Below are 14,393 nucleotides of genomic sequence, written 5' to 3'. Positions count from 1 at the left end.
CGATATTTGATGTATGCTACCGAGAGTATCCCACCCGCATAGAAGAGCATGGCAAGCTCCCCGTGGTGTATTCGATATGCCAAATACAATAACAATAACAGTTCTCATTCCCCTGACCCTGAAAGAGCCTCCAATCATGGGGAAAGATGAGTAAGGAGGGTCTGCTAAATCTGGGGGCTGGGACGAATGAAGATGTTACTGGCGCCCACTCGAGTAAATCAATGAACAACGGGATGATAGTGATACAGTGATAAAAAGCTATACTATTTTGTTGTTGAATCTGATATAAAGGATAACTTTAATTTTTTAAATAACGTATAAGACATACTTAAATCATTAAAATATGCCCTAAAACTTAGGGAAAAAGCTTCAAGATTTAGTTTTATTCTCAAACCACCATGTAGTCTCAGAGGCTTGAGGAGATATGGACAGTGATCACACTTTCAGGAAATACTGTTGTTACTCAAACATTAAGTCCATTACACAGTCAGCAGAGCCTCTGATACGTGACCATCATAAATTAACTGTCACTTCTTAGAATGACCACAACTGTCCTCTATCTCTTTAACTGGACCTTGCAACTATTCAAGGACTTGACGTCCATACTGGCTTCTCATGCCTCATGGGATTTCATGAGCTGGCAAGTAGGATTTTATATATACATGTACATATGCATATATATATATACACACATAGAGAGACATATATATATACATATATGCATGTGTGTGTGTATAGACATATATACGTTGGGCCCAGGTTGGGCCCCTCCGACCCTCTCGGAGAGCCCGGCAAGCTACCAAGAGTATCCCGCCCACACGGCAGAGCCTGGCAAGCTACCTGTGGCGTATTCAGTATGCCAAAAAACAGTAACAACAAGTCTCACAATGGAGACGTTACTGGTGCCTGCTTGAGCAAACCGATGAGCAGCGGGATGACAGTGACAGTGGTATTAAGTGACATATAGTAAGTTTCTTATTCAATAGTAGATCGGTCGAGTTAATCTTTATCTCACAGCCTGCTAAAGATGCGTTTCCTTTGCCCTCGTGCACGGGAAGCTTCCCTCAGAGCACGTTCTGCTCCCGTCCGTCTGTGTGCCTCCCCGGCCCGAAGCCCCAGGCCCGTCGGGGGAGAAGGTAGAAGACAGGAACCTCCGATCCTCCCCCTTCTCTCTCCGCATCGGCCTTTCATTTCCCCATTTCCTCTGGCATTTGTTTTTGAGCCAGGATTGATTTGTCCCAGAATCGCTCAGTAATGCTCAGTGTCCCCAGCTGAGTCACCAGCCTCCGGGGAGCCGAGACTGTGATTGTTTGTCTCCGGACAAAGAATATTGAGCCTGTGACCTGGTGCTCCCTCTGATCATCTCGGGCCCCGAGCAAGTTATATAAGAACATCCTGTTCCCTGGACCTCTCGCCCCGCTTCCTAACACTTATTAATTTATGAGATTGTTTTTCGTGGTGCAGTTTTGCTTTGCGTGTTCACAGGACTACGAGCTTCACCCAAAAATACAAACCGTGGAGCCAGAGTGAGAGCTCACACAGTGGGGGCGGCACTGGCCTTGCGAGCGCTGACCCAGGCTCTCGCCCCGGCACTGCATATGGTCACGCACGCCCCGCCAGGAGTGGTCCCTGAGCACCCCTGGGAGTGGCCCTCTCCGAAACAACGACATTCTCCCAGTGCGAGCTTTCGTGCCCGTCCCAGACATGGTTTGGGGCCCCGCCTGTTTGCTGGCCTGCCCCTCTCTGGCCTCCGTGCCCCGGAGAAGGAAGTGATTTAAGTTCTTTCCAGGCCCACGACGCTTGCCAGGGGCAGGTGACCATGGCGGATCCTGCACTGCCAAGGTCTGGACAGATCAAGAAAGCAGTGGCCAGGTGGCTCAGCAGGAAGCGTGAGGCCTGGAGGCCTCCCAGGTTCCCCTGTAGAGGCTCTTTCGAGAGGCAACGGAGGCTTAAGTCAAGTAAATATGATGGATGCCTGGGAGTAAATATTGTTCAGTCAGTTAACTCCCAAGTTAAAAAAGCGTAGCATCAACTGTCTTCCTGTATCTCTACAAAAAGGACATTGCTCTAAAGCAAATGATGCAGAGGACATAAAGGGTAGGGAAAAAAGCAGTATTTCACTCAGTATACAAAACCCAGAGCCCTCAGGAAATTTGAACTATGGGCTACAGGGTCTAATTTGGTGATATTTGTGACCAACAGATAGGGGGACCAGAGCACAAAGGAGATGTTAAAGCTAAACTCAGTAGATTAGGAGTGCCTCAGGGAATTGTGTGTGTCTCAATTCAAAGTGTGGGTAGGAGCACTGTGATGGGTGTAGCTCAGCAAACCCACGTTCCCTGCGGGAGGGGCAAGGACAAACCCACAGGGAACTCTTAACATGCAAAGAGCTATAATCCAACACTCCGTGTGCGCATGACCCGTGTGCTGCTGGGATCTCAGGACTCCAGTCGTTTCAGAAAGTGCTCCCAGCACCCCATCCAGTTCCACATGCTTACTTTCCTGATGCAGAAACACTGTTGGGATTTGTAACTGTAACTCATAGTGATTCACTAATATAAATAGATAGATAGATAGATAGATAGATAGATAGATAGATAGATAGATAGATAGATAGATAGATAGATAGATACAAATAAAAAATAAATACTGTTGGGAGCTGGCAGGAGCCCATGTGGGCACTCAGCTGCACGTCCAAGACCAGTGTCCTGGATCAAAGCACACAGGGGTGTGAGGGTCTCCTGCGATGCACAGTCCGCCCCCAAAACAGCCCGGAGTGGCCCCGACTCCAAGCCCCGCGCTTGGGAAAGCCTGTTTCTGCTGTGTGAGGCCGGGCAGTGCCAGCCTCGGGCCTGGTTTGGCCGGGAGCTCGCCCTTACGCCCTCTGCGCGTTCTCCAAACCTCACTGGTGCCAGGTAGGCCCCAGGCTTGCACATTTGCTCAGGTGCTCAGGGCCCGAGGATTGAGTGGACCCTCCCCCTCCCAGATCTGAGACCACTGGGCACCCCTGTGCCCGGCCCAGCGCCCAGCCAGCTGCTGTCTGCGTTTCCACAGGCCAGAGATGGAAACCGGCGTGAGCCAACATTGGAGAGCGGGGCCAATCCTCGGCACACGCTGTGGACGGGGTCGGGCTGGACAGTGACGGACAGGTCCCAGCGGTGTCTCCTGACCCAGCACTGTGCCATCTAGCTCTGAGTTTTAACCAAATTCCTAAACCACGCGTGTCTCAAAGGCGTCCGGGAGCCAGGTGGCTGTTGCTCTGGTGGCCATGGCTGGGTTGGGCCCCCCGGTGGGGCGTGACTGCGTGAGTGACCGGAGAATAGAAACAGGCTGCGGCCACCTGGCGCTCCAGGCCCAGCTCCAGGAGCCTCTCCGTTTCCGTCTGTGAGGAAAGTTGCTGCTTGTGTGTCAGCCGACTGCAGACCCAGGGCGGCTTCTCACAGCCTCTGCGGGCGGCCCAGCCAGTGGCCTGGGGAAGGACGGGGGAGCAGAACAGCTCCCCGTCCCTGCAGCCAGGCCCTGCGGCTCCCCATGCCTCGGGGCTGAGGGGTGGCAGCTCCCAGCTCACCCCTGTTCCCGCGGGGAGGGTGAGGAGAGACTCCGGCCTCCGGTGGCACAAGCCCAGAGCCACCACGCAGGGATGCACTCGCGGCCGAGACCCGGCCTTGTCCCGGGCTGGGTCCCGCATGCCACCCAAGGACACTCGGGGAGCTGAGCTTCCTGTCCACCCGGACCCGGGTCCTCCTGCTGAGACAGCCCACCAGGTCCCACCAGCTCCCCTCACATACGGCCCATCTCACAGGGTCACCTGGGGCTCTCTGGGGCAGGAGGTGGGGCAGCGCTCCCACTGTGCATAAAGGTAACTGACACCAGTGTCACTGCCCCAGGTGTAGGCTAGCAGGTGTGTCCCCAGGTGTAGGCTAGCAGGTGTGTCCCCAGGTGTAGGCTAGCAGGTGTGTCCCCAGGTGTAGACTAACAGGTGTGTCCCCAGGTGTAGGCTAACAGGTGTGCCCCCAGGTGTAGACTAACAGGTGTGCCCCCAGGTGTAGATTAACAGGTGTGCCCCCAGGTGTAGACTAACCGGTGTGCCCCCAGGTGTAGACTAACAGGTGTGCCCCCAGGTGTAGACTAACAGGTGTGTCCCCAGGTATAGGCTAGCAGGTGTGTCCCCAGGTGAGACTAACTGGTGTGCCCCCAGGTGTAGATTAACAGGTGTGCCCCCAGGTGTAGACTAACAGGTGTGCCCCCAGGTGTAGACTAACTGGTGTGCCCCCAGGTATAGACTAACTGGTGTGCTCCCAGGTGTAGACTAACAGGTGTGCCCCCAGGTGTAGACTAACAGGTGCGTCCCCAGGTGTAGGCTAGCAGGTGCGTCCCCAGGTGTAGGCTAACAGGTGTGCCCCCAGGTGTAGATTAACAGGTGTGCCCCCAGGTGTAGACTAACCGGTGTGCCCCCAGGTGTAGACTAACAGGTGTGCCCCCAGGTGTAGACTAACAGGTGTGCCCCCAGGTGTAGACTAACAGGTGTGTCCCCAGGTATAGGCTAGCAGGTGTGTCCCCGGGTGTAGACTAACAGGTGTGCCCCCAGGTGTAGACTAACAGGTGTGCCCCCAGGTGTAGACTAACAGGTGTGTTCCCAGGTATAGAATGACAGGTGTGTTCCCAGGTGTGGACTAATGGATGTAGCTCTAGGTGTAGACTAATAGGTGTGCTCCTAGCTGTATACTGACAGGTGTAGTCCCAGGTGTAGACTAACAGATGTGCTCCCAGGTGTAGACTAGCAGGTGTGCTCCCACCATGTAGGCTAACAGGTGTGCCCCAGGTGTAGACTGACAAGTATGTTCCCAGATGTAGGCTGACAGGTGTGTCCCCAAGTATAGACTAGCAGGTGTGCTCCTACTTCACTCTTCCTCCTCCCCTCATCTCTGTCTCTCTGTCTCTCTGTCTCTGTCTCCCTCCCTCCTCCCCCCTTTCTCTCTCCCTCCCTCCGTCCCTTCCTCCCTCTTTCTCTCTCTCCCTCTCTCCCTCCCCCCTCCCTCCCTCTCTCTCTCTCTTGCTCTCTCTCTCTCTCTCTCTCTCTCTCTCTCTCTCTCTCTCTCTCTCTCTCTCTCTCTCTCTCTCTCTCTCTCTCTCTCTCTCTCTCAGGTGCTCCCCGCCCTCCCCCTCCCCACTTTCCCAGTGGGAGTCTCGTTGGTCTAGGGACACATAGCGCGTCCTTTGCACATGGTGCTTCCCTTTCCCTGGCTCTTTCCACACAGCGCCCCTGAGTGGCCCACCAGGGAAGCGATTGATCAGGAAGGGAGCAGGACAAGGAAATGTTGAGGAAATAAATCAAAGAACGAGAAAGCAAGATGGAGGTCTGCAAAGGGGTGATCCTGCCCCACCCCAGCTCGACTGCGGGGGTCTGGGTCCAGCCCGTCCAGGCACTGCAGGGTCCCCTCTGTGCTGCTGGAGCTCCCACGTGACCCCGACCTGGGCCAGCCGAGGCTCCGGCTGGAGATGACCAGCCCTAACCTACAGGCAGACCTGGGGGAGGAGGAGGAGGGTATTTGGCCAAGCGAAGGCCCTGGGAAGACGCTAAGGGGAGAACGAGTCAGTTCAGAGCTGAAAGTCCCAAGGCCTTCGCAACCAGGGCGCTCACCTGCGTGGGATCATGCAGAAGGGCTGGCGACCGTGCATTGCAAAAGTGAGGGCTCATTTTTGATTCTGGGAGCTGATCTCTCCGTCACTGCAACCCCTCCTGCTCCCCCCACCAGCTCGTCCTTCATTAGGGCGCAGATTATGGCCTGTTCTTATGGCCCTTCTCATCTCACTCTCTGTGGACCCCGACATTGCCCGTGAGGCTAGGGGCCTCCGTCAACAAAACTACTTCATTGCACAAGTTCTTTTTTGCAGGGAAAGACAAAGAGCCTGAATGAGCGGGACATCAGCACATGGCCTTTGCTCCTCCCACAGAGCTGACCCTTCCCTTGCCCGGCGAGCACCAAGCCTCCCCAGGGACACACAGGTGGTAGGGCCTCGCAGCTGCTCCCACCTGCAGGGATCCCCAGGCTGGCCTCACTCCTCTCTGGTCCTCACCCAACACAGCCACAGCTCTCAGGACTTTGTTCTCCCCCCTTTGGAATTTGTCACTTGCTGAGAGTTGCCTCAATTTGCCAAGTTGTATTCTATTCATACTTTCATAATGCAGGTTTTTCTTAAGCACTGTCTCCCTTTTATTTTTTATTTTTATTTTATTTTTGCAGTTTTTATATATTTAACTTTCATAAAAGTAGTTCACAATAGTTCATTACAGATAATATTCAAACACCAATCCCACCACCGAGCACCTTCCCACTGCAAGAAAGGGAACTGTGTGAAGGTTGTATTTCATTCTGGAGCCACTTAAGTCTGAATATAAGAGAATACAAGCAAGCATGTTAAAACCGATCAAAAGTGTGCTATTTTGGTAAGCTAGTGCATGTAGAGTATAAGAGGTTGTGCGGCCACATTTGCGGCCGCGTGCTCCAGGAGATTCTGTGGTGCTCTCTTCCGGGAGCTTTGGTTTATAGTCTCTGGGTCTTGTCCGTTGATGACAGTACATGGCGCCAGGGCAGTGTGTGGGTGTGACTGCCAAGCTACTGGAAAACTGGGGAGCTGAGGCTAGGAGGCCCCGTCCAATCTGAGCAGGCATGGAGATCTGTCACGGGTTCCCGCATACCGGGGGTTTTTCTGCTGGCCCCCTCGTGGGTGAGGCTCATCTGAGTGTGAAGCACTGCTTCTTTGATCTTTCTGTTTAGCGCAGACGGTAGCTTTGGGGCTCTTGGGAATGGCAAGTAAGAACAGCACCCCAGCCTGCCGCTGACGTCAGGGTCACGGGTCCTGGTTTAAGGTTCTCAAAGGTCCAGCATTAGCCTCCGTGTGTAGAACAGTGGCCCTTGGGATTCCTTCCCAGCGACTCTGACCTGTGTTTGTATACTCTGCATACCCGTTTCCGTTGTCTGATTGATCAACCCCAACGTAAATGAGGTTTTGAATTCCTGACCGGGTAGCCTGGAGAAAGCCTACTCAGACTGCCTGGGTAAAACCAATCCACAGCGGCCACTTAGGCGGGCATGGAGAGGAGTTTGTCTCCGCCTTTCTCCTACCGTTCTGTGGCATCTGCTTTAGGAGTGCTACAAAATCTACTTTTATTTACTGGCGTGCATGTCTCTGTTGCTGCCCTAAGTTCCTGAGCACCATCACCAAGCCACTGACCATCTTGCTCATCTCGAAATGTTTGTTTCATCCTGATTACTCTCAGCTCTAGACTTCTCTCCCCTCAGGGCCTTACTGGGAGGTTGAGTTTTTTTTTTAATTTTTTTTATTTCTGTTTCCTTATGTGTTCCATCCAGAGTGTATTTATTGTTGCTTCCAGTAAAATGAACATGCTTGGAAAAGTGTTTGTTGGTTTTTTTTTTTAACCCATAACAATTTTGAATGAAATTTGGATTTTAAAAAAATTCTGATTTTTCTCTTTTCAGAATAAATTCTTTTCTCCTTTTTTTTTCTTTTTAATTCTAGAGAAGGGAAGAGAGCAGTGGGGGGTTGGCGTCCTGATGGAGTTCTGAGAGCTGGGTGGTCCTTATTTTCTAAGACTAAGCTGTGCTCTATTTTCACTTGGTGGTATCCATTTTAACTTACAGGGATCAAACACCAAACATGCTTGTGAATTGGGTGATTTTTGCATTAAAACATTCCGCAGTGACAGATTCCTGTGTGGAGAGCTGAGTGGGAGCTCCATGATTTATATTCTTCCTCAGAAAGAGCACTTCTGACCAGACGGGGCGGAGCTGGCCTTTATTTTCTTCAAAGGGTTCTGCTTATTCATTCCACATCACAAGCCTGGGGCTCCGTGTCACCTTGAGTCCCCTCAAGCAAAGTGACAGTATCTCTGCTTTGGACACCCCCACTCCCCCCCCCAGCACCACCTGCTGGGGGGTTTTCTTTCAAATACTAATTTCCAGGATCTCTGGCTAAAGAGAGAAGGTTAATAGTTTGGGGAGTTTGTTTACAGGCCATTAGAAACAATTAGCACGTTGCTGAGATAAAAAGCTCTTCTGCAAGACACTTGGCCTGAGAAGGGACTTTCAGGAGTGTCTATTTTTAGCTCCTAATTAAGACAAGCTCTTCAGCCCCATTCTCTCTGCCTGGGGACTTCATTTGTTCATCAAGAAACTCTTGGTCCCCTCTACCCCTGTCATCTCAACAGTGACCCAGAGCCCTCAGCAGGGATCCCGGGAACTTCCCACCCCTGAGCGTCATTCCTCCTGGAGAACTTTCCCTTCATATTCTGATTTCTCAGCGGTCCCCCTTTTCTTATAAAAGCTGGCTGGGAGCACTGGGCACCATCCCTCCTGGTGGCGCCTCTTTTTGGCCTCCTTGGACCACACCCCGACTCCGTCTCAGCTGTAGGCTCTGTAACTCCCTCGCGCCCAGCCCACTCTCAGAACCGCCTCTGCTCTGTACTGGAATCCCACTTCCTGCCTAGTGTCATGATTGCACTAGCCCCCCAGTGACTGAGGCCTTGGTCCGACCCCTCCATCTCCTCCTTGGCTAATCTCCCCTCTCCAATAAGTCGCGGTCGCCTGGGGTCCTAACAGAGACCCTGCTAGATTTCCCTCAGACGGTACCTTTTCTCTCCTCCATCGGTGACTACGGGAGAACCAGGTGGGTTGCAGTGGGGGCCAATTTGTCTTTTCTGTTTTGCATCCTGTAATTCCATGCGGAGGCTGAGCAGCCCCTGGCACAGTAACAGGGAAGAAGAGGGGGGGAAAAAAGGCTTTTGGTGCCAGCAGGGCGTGGGGTGGGGCTGATGTGTTCAGTCCGAGTCCTCGGTGCCTTGAATGAAGGGCTGAGCGAGACGGCTGGGATCGAGGCAGAGGAAGGACGTGGCGGGAAGTGAAGGGCTTTCGCACCCTGTGAACAGAGCAAGGCGGAGCAGCCAAGCAGAGGGTGGCGCGAGGCCCGGGACATACTTTAGGGTCTCTTGTACTGTGTGTTGGAGGGCAGTGTCCAGGGGGTTGCCAGCGGGTGTGTTGGGGCGTGGTGGGTCTTGACTGGCGCACACAGGTTTTCCCTTAAGTCCAGGAGCTAGTGTCCATCTCAGTGTTGCTCCATTCTGATCTTTGAGCGTATGGAGTGTCTGGGCGGGGTCACGTGCCTAGTTACGGAGGGACGGGAATCCAGGACTGACACTCGGTGGGACGGGAATTCAGGACTGACGCTTGGTGGATTGTCCATGGTCCTCGTTCCTTATCTATCCTGCAACATGAATTGCATTCCTCAAGGAGCAGGGTGTCCCCCAAAACAAAAGAAAAATCCTATCTCTAGTTGCACAGTTAGAGAAGAGAAGATAGGCGTCCTCAGTCCAAAATATACCGAGTCTGGCATGAGGAACCATGCTGAGGCCCTCACAGGAGTGCACATGGCATCTGTTGGCACCACTTCGAGCTGAAGGTAAATTGGATATTTGTAAAAATGCATTTTGATACCTACTAAGACAGCTCATTCCCAGGGGAACTCGAGGGGGCAGAGAGATAGGATAGTGGGTAGGACGCTGGTCTTGCTCTCAGCCAACTCGGGTTCCATCCCTGGCATCCCGTATGGTCTCTGAGCCTTTCCAGGAATGATCTCTGAGTTCAGAGCCAGGAATAAGCCCTGAGCACCACCAGCTGTGGCCCATGATGAAAGAAAAAAAGAAAGAAAGAAAGAAAGAAAGAAAGAAAGAAAGAAAGAAAGAAAGAAAGAAAGAAAGAAAGAAGGGAGGGAGGGAGGGAGGGAGGGAGGGAGGGAGGGAGGGAGGGAGGGAGGGAGGGAAGAAAGAAAAAGAAAGAAAGAAAGAAAGAAAGAAAGAAAGAAAGAAAGAAAGAAAGAAAGAAAGAGAAGGAAGAGAGGAAAGAAAGAAAGAGAAAGAAAGAAAGAAAGAAAGAAAGAAAGAAAGAAAGAAAGAAAGAAAGAAAGAAAGAAGAAGAAAGAAAGAAAGAAGGAAGGAAGGAAGAGAGGAAAGAAAGAAAGAGAAAGAAAGAAAGAAAGAAAGAAAGAAAGAAAGAAAGAAAGAAAGAAAGAAAGAAAGAAAGAAAGAAAGAAAGAAAGAAAGAAAAGAAAGAATAATCTGGGTGTCCATGGGCCCTTAAAAGGCTGTTGTGCTCTGGTGCATGTCCAAGATTTAGGATTCAATTCCCAGACACGAGTTCCCCGATCCCCCAAGTTCTGGAGTGACCCTTCTGCCCCCTGCATGCAGTCTGGAAGGCTCCCCTCAAAAGATGTAATTCAATAGGAAATCACCCCACGCCGTGAAAAGCACTTTCTAAAATGGAATGGCTGCACTCTAGCTCGTTTTCACAAAATCCGCACTTTCGTATTCTATAAATCAGCGACGGCACAGGCCAACCTGCAGGCCTGGGCCCCGAGACTGCCTTGGCGCCGTGTGGCGTGGAGGCGGGACATGCTGAGTGGCCCCCGGGGGTGGGGACCCTGGCCTGCAGGGGGTTCCTGGCAGCCCAGCACGGGAGCTGTTGGCAGGAGATGCAGACCCCCGCGTGCTGGGAGTGACCCTCCCCGAGAGGGGCCCAGTCCCCTGGCCAGTCAGACCCGTCCTTCAGCCCAGGTGCCCGTGAAGGCACCAGGCTCAGCTTCCAGCAGCTTCCCTCTATTGGTTGTTTAATATGTTGGTGCTCTCTTAGCTTTATTCTCTTTGGGCAGGGGAGGTTTGATGCCACAACCAGTGATGCTCAGGGCTCATCCCGGTTCTGTGCCCCCGGATGACTCCTGGCTCTGTGCTCGGGAATTCCTCCTACTGATGCTTGTGGCGCTGGGCGTTGGACCAGGGGGTGACGGCCAGACCCAAGGCAGGTGCCAGACCCACTGTACCGTCTCTCCAGCCCCCGAGACTGTCCTTTCTATTTTTGTAGCAAATTAAACCTCCTCTTCCCTCTGGCTCATACCAAGAGGTACTTAAACTTTTTTTTCGGAGCCTTTCCACATCATTTAATCCAATCATTTAGCAAATGTAGGTAATTTATATGTTCTACAAAGAACCGTGGACAGACAGTGCATGCGGCCGCTGTAGTTGGCCGTGTCGGAGCCCAGTCGCTCCAGCTTGGGTGCCCGTGGGCGTGTCCTTCGCCCTCGGAGAGAAGTCAGGGGATACTCAGTACTCAGCACCTGGGGGCTTCTTCCTTTATCCCACTTTTAAAAAAAAGTCATAACACACAGTCTTTTTTTTTTTGCCACACCCAGCCACACTCAGGGGTTACTCCTGAATCATTCCGAGGGACCATATGGGGTGCCAGGGATCGAACTGGGTCGACTGCGTGCAAGGCGAAGACCCTACCCGCAGTGCTGTCGCTCTGACCCCGGGGTGCACGGTCTCCGAGGCAGAGGCCCGTAGGTGCCGCCCCTTCTTCAGCTGGCCTGAAGCGTCCTGTCACGCCTTGTGTGCTCTGGTGCTGGGCTGTGCTCTCTTTGCGGACTGCAAGGTCACCTTCTGTGAGTCCTTCTCAGAAATGTGTGGGGTTCACCTTGGTGTAGACGTGTTTGTACAAGCCTTGTTCCTGATTCTGAGAACAGATTTCTGGGATTTTTTTTTTTTTTCTGAGACAGAAAAACAAGTGAGTCCTAAGGTCCTAGGGAACAGTGTGTGTTGGTGGCTCTCAGCGGAGACTGTGGCCTCGCTGCCTGGAACAGAAGTTGTCACGTGGGAAGCCGCTGTCACCGTCTCCACTGGGGCGTCTACGCTCTCAGCTGTCCCAGTTCAGGGGAGAGAGAAGCCTCCCTCTGTGGAATTCTACCTACCAGCCACACGTGCGCCCGGATGCACACATGCACATATGCGTCGATATGTTCACTTTCATGCATGTTTCTCGGAGAACTTCCCAGCCATGATAACCACCCAAGAACCCCTGTAGGCTGGGCAGTAAAAGAGATCTCAGAAGCCAACCATAAACCTTCGTCATTCCTCCCGGGTCAGGCTGCAGGGGGCTGCCCGCTGTGCTAACCCGGCGCCTCTCATCGGAATGCTGAGGTGTTCCACATCTCTGAACGCGTGAAATCATTGCACTCGGAGGGGACCTGGCTGTCTCCTGCTCGTTCGGCTGATAAATATTTATGGGAAGTTACGAAGCAAATAGAAATGACTGTGAGAGAGAAGAATAGGGGCCCTCCATGTCTTTTTCCGAAGACATTTCTTACCATTCTAAGGAGTTTATGAGAGTTATAAATACAAAAATCAAACAGATGTATTTCTAGATATTTGGTAAAGTCAAGGGAAAAGACAAAAATGGCGAGAGTAGCTGACCCCGGTTCAGTCTGTCTCCACGCGTGGTCCCTCCCTCCGCACCACCAGGAGAGAGCCGGGACACCTCCACCCCTCTCGAAGGAATGGTAAGAGAGACTCGAGCTCTGGGGAGCCTAGAGCCCCAGGGACACGGACCAGGCCTGCAGGGGCTCTAGCTTCAGCTGGTGTTACCCGGACCTTTGAATGGGCCACACTTTGATGGGTGGGAATGGAAAGAACATTAGCAAGGAGCAGCAGGAGGTGTGACTGGGAACAGGAGATGCTCACAGATGCGACCCGGTAAACTGGCTTCCCGAGGACCGAATGTGTGTGGCAGAGCCGTTGAGGCCACAGGAACGGTTATTGTTTATATAAAGCAGCATTTCTCAGTGTCGTCCCCACACTCTGGACCCGAACATATTCCGGGTGGGGGAGGCAGGCAGCCTCAGGTGGCAGTCACATTAGTGGGGGCCCTGACACAAGAGTAAAGGGCCATTTGGTAGGACGGGGGCCCACAGGAAGAAAACGCTGGAAGGGGTCGTGGTCCGGAAGCAGCTGGGAACCGCTGGCTGAGGTTGTGCGGGTCTTCAGATGCGCTCGAGGGAGGTGACTCGGTGCGTTCCTGGGCTGGCAGGGCCGGGCGCAGACACGGGTCTTCTCCCAGCTGGGCTTCTGGAACCTCGGTCTGTTTGGCGGAATTGCAGAGAACAGAAATGAAAGCAGATGGAAGAGGATTGTAGCAATTCAAAGAGAACATTCGGAAGCACCTTTAATTAGAATCCAGGCAGTTCTTTATGGTTATACTTGGCTTAAACGGAAGCGATGACTCTCGCGGAGAGCCATAAAGCTGTATCATAATTTACTAATGAACGAGAATCGGAGTTCAACCTGCCGAATAGCTGGCACGTGGACACAGTGGTCACCCACGGGAGCGGCCGCTCTCCGGGGGGTTCTGCCACCCCTGCCCCAGGTGAGGCCCCCCAGGGGCAGCCCGTGCAGCATCTTGTCTCCACAGTGGCTTTCAAGACCCTCCACCATGCACCCCTCAGAAAGATCCCCCAGGTGGGGCTGGAGCGATAGCACAGCGGGGAGGGCGCTTACCTTGCACAAGGCAGACCCAGGTTCTACCCCCACCATCCCACATGGTCCCCTGAGCACCGTGAGAAGTAATTCCTGAGTACAGAGTGAGGAGTGGCCCTGTGCATTGACAGGTGTGACCCCAAAACAGAAAGTAACCAAAACGAAGATCCCTCCTGGAAAATGCTTCCAGGGCCGGAGAGATAGTACAGTGGGTAGGGCGTTTGCCTTGCACACAACTGACCCAAGTTTGATCCCCAGCATCCCTTATGGTCCCCCGAGCACCACCAGGAGTAATCCCTGTGTATTGCTGGGTGTGATTCAAAATGGGGGGGAAAAAAAGCTTCCAGTGTACCTTAAAGCAGGGCAGAAACCCCCAGGGGAGGGTTCAGGAGTGGAAGGAGAAGCAGACTGGAGAGAGGGCGCTGGTGGGGCCGCCCGCCTTGCATCCAGTCACCTGGGTTTCGTCCCCACGACCACACAGGGTCTCCTGAGCACCAGCAGGGGCAATTCCTGACTCCAGAGCCAGGGTCAGCCCTGGGAACTGCCAGGTGTGGGCCGACCCTCCCTCCACATGGAAGAACTGCCGATCTGGAGGGGGCTTGGGAGCTGGGGGGATATGCAAGGGATAGGCTACACGCAAGGCAAAAGGTCTGTCTACCCGCTGTGCTCGGCCCCCGGCCCTTGGCCAGTTTTTAAATATAAAATGTTTATATCATATCATTGGGCTTTAGAGTTCATCGTGGTCGTTTCCACTATTAGGGTTCTCTGCTCATAACTGATCACAGTGACAATAGAAGACAAGTGGAACCTCCGTCGTGTACAGCTTGAGGATGGACAGTCAAAGTGGGAGCATGTGCTTCTCCTCCGCTGAGACAAAATGGAAATATCTCACTTCCTCTGAAGCTCATGCCCGCGACCTTTATTCTGAGCATTTTATAGCATTAAAGCAGGTCAGAGTCAGCCCTTCAAAGTCTGATCTCTCTGAGGAAAAGAGGGACTTAACCTTTTTACCTAACCA

At 52.8% G+C, this 14,393-nt stretch overlaps 1 protein-coding gene across 1 annotated transcript in view; it reads left to right on the top strand.

The window, feature by feature from the left end:
- Nucleotides 1–14,393, top strand: part of PRKN (parkin RBR E3 ubiquitin protein ligase) — a 1,029,130-nt gene that overhangs the window by 647,313 nt on the left and 367,424 nt on the right. The window lies entirely within an intron of this gene.

The sequence above is a fragment of the Sorex araneus genome, chromosome 4 (assembly GCF_027595985.1).
Source record: "Sorex araneus isolate mSorAra2 chromosome 4, mSorAra2.pri, whole genome shotgun sequence".
Classification (NCBI taxonomy): Eukaryota; Metazoa; Chordata; class Mammalia; order Eulipotyphla; family Soricidae; genus Sorex; species Sorex araneus.
Note: the sequence above shows the minus strand (reverse complement) of the source record. Positions and strands in the feature narration are given on the sequence as shown.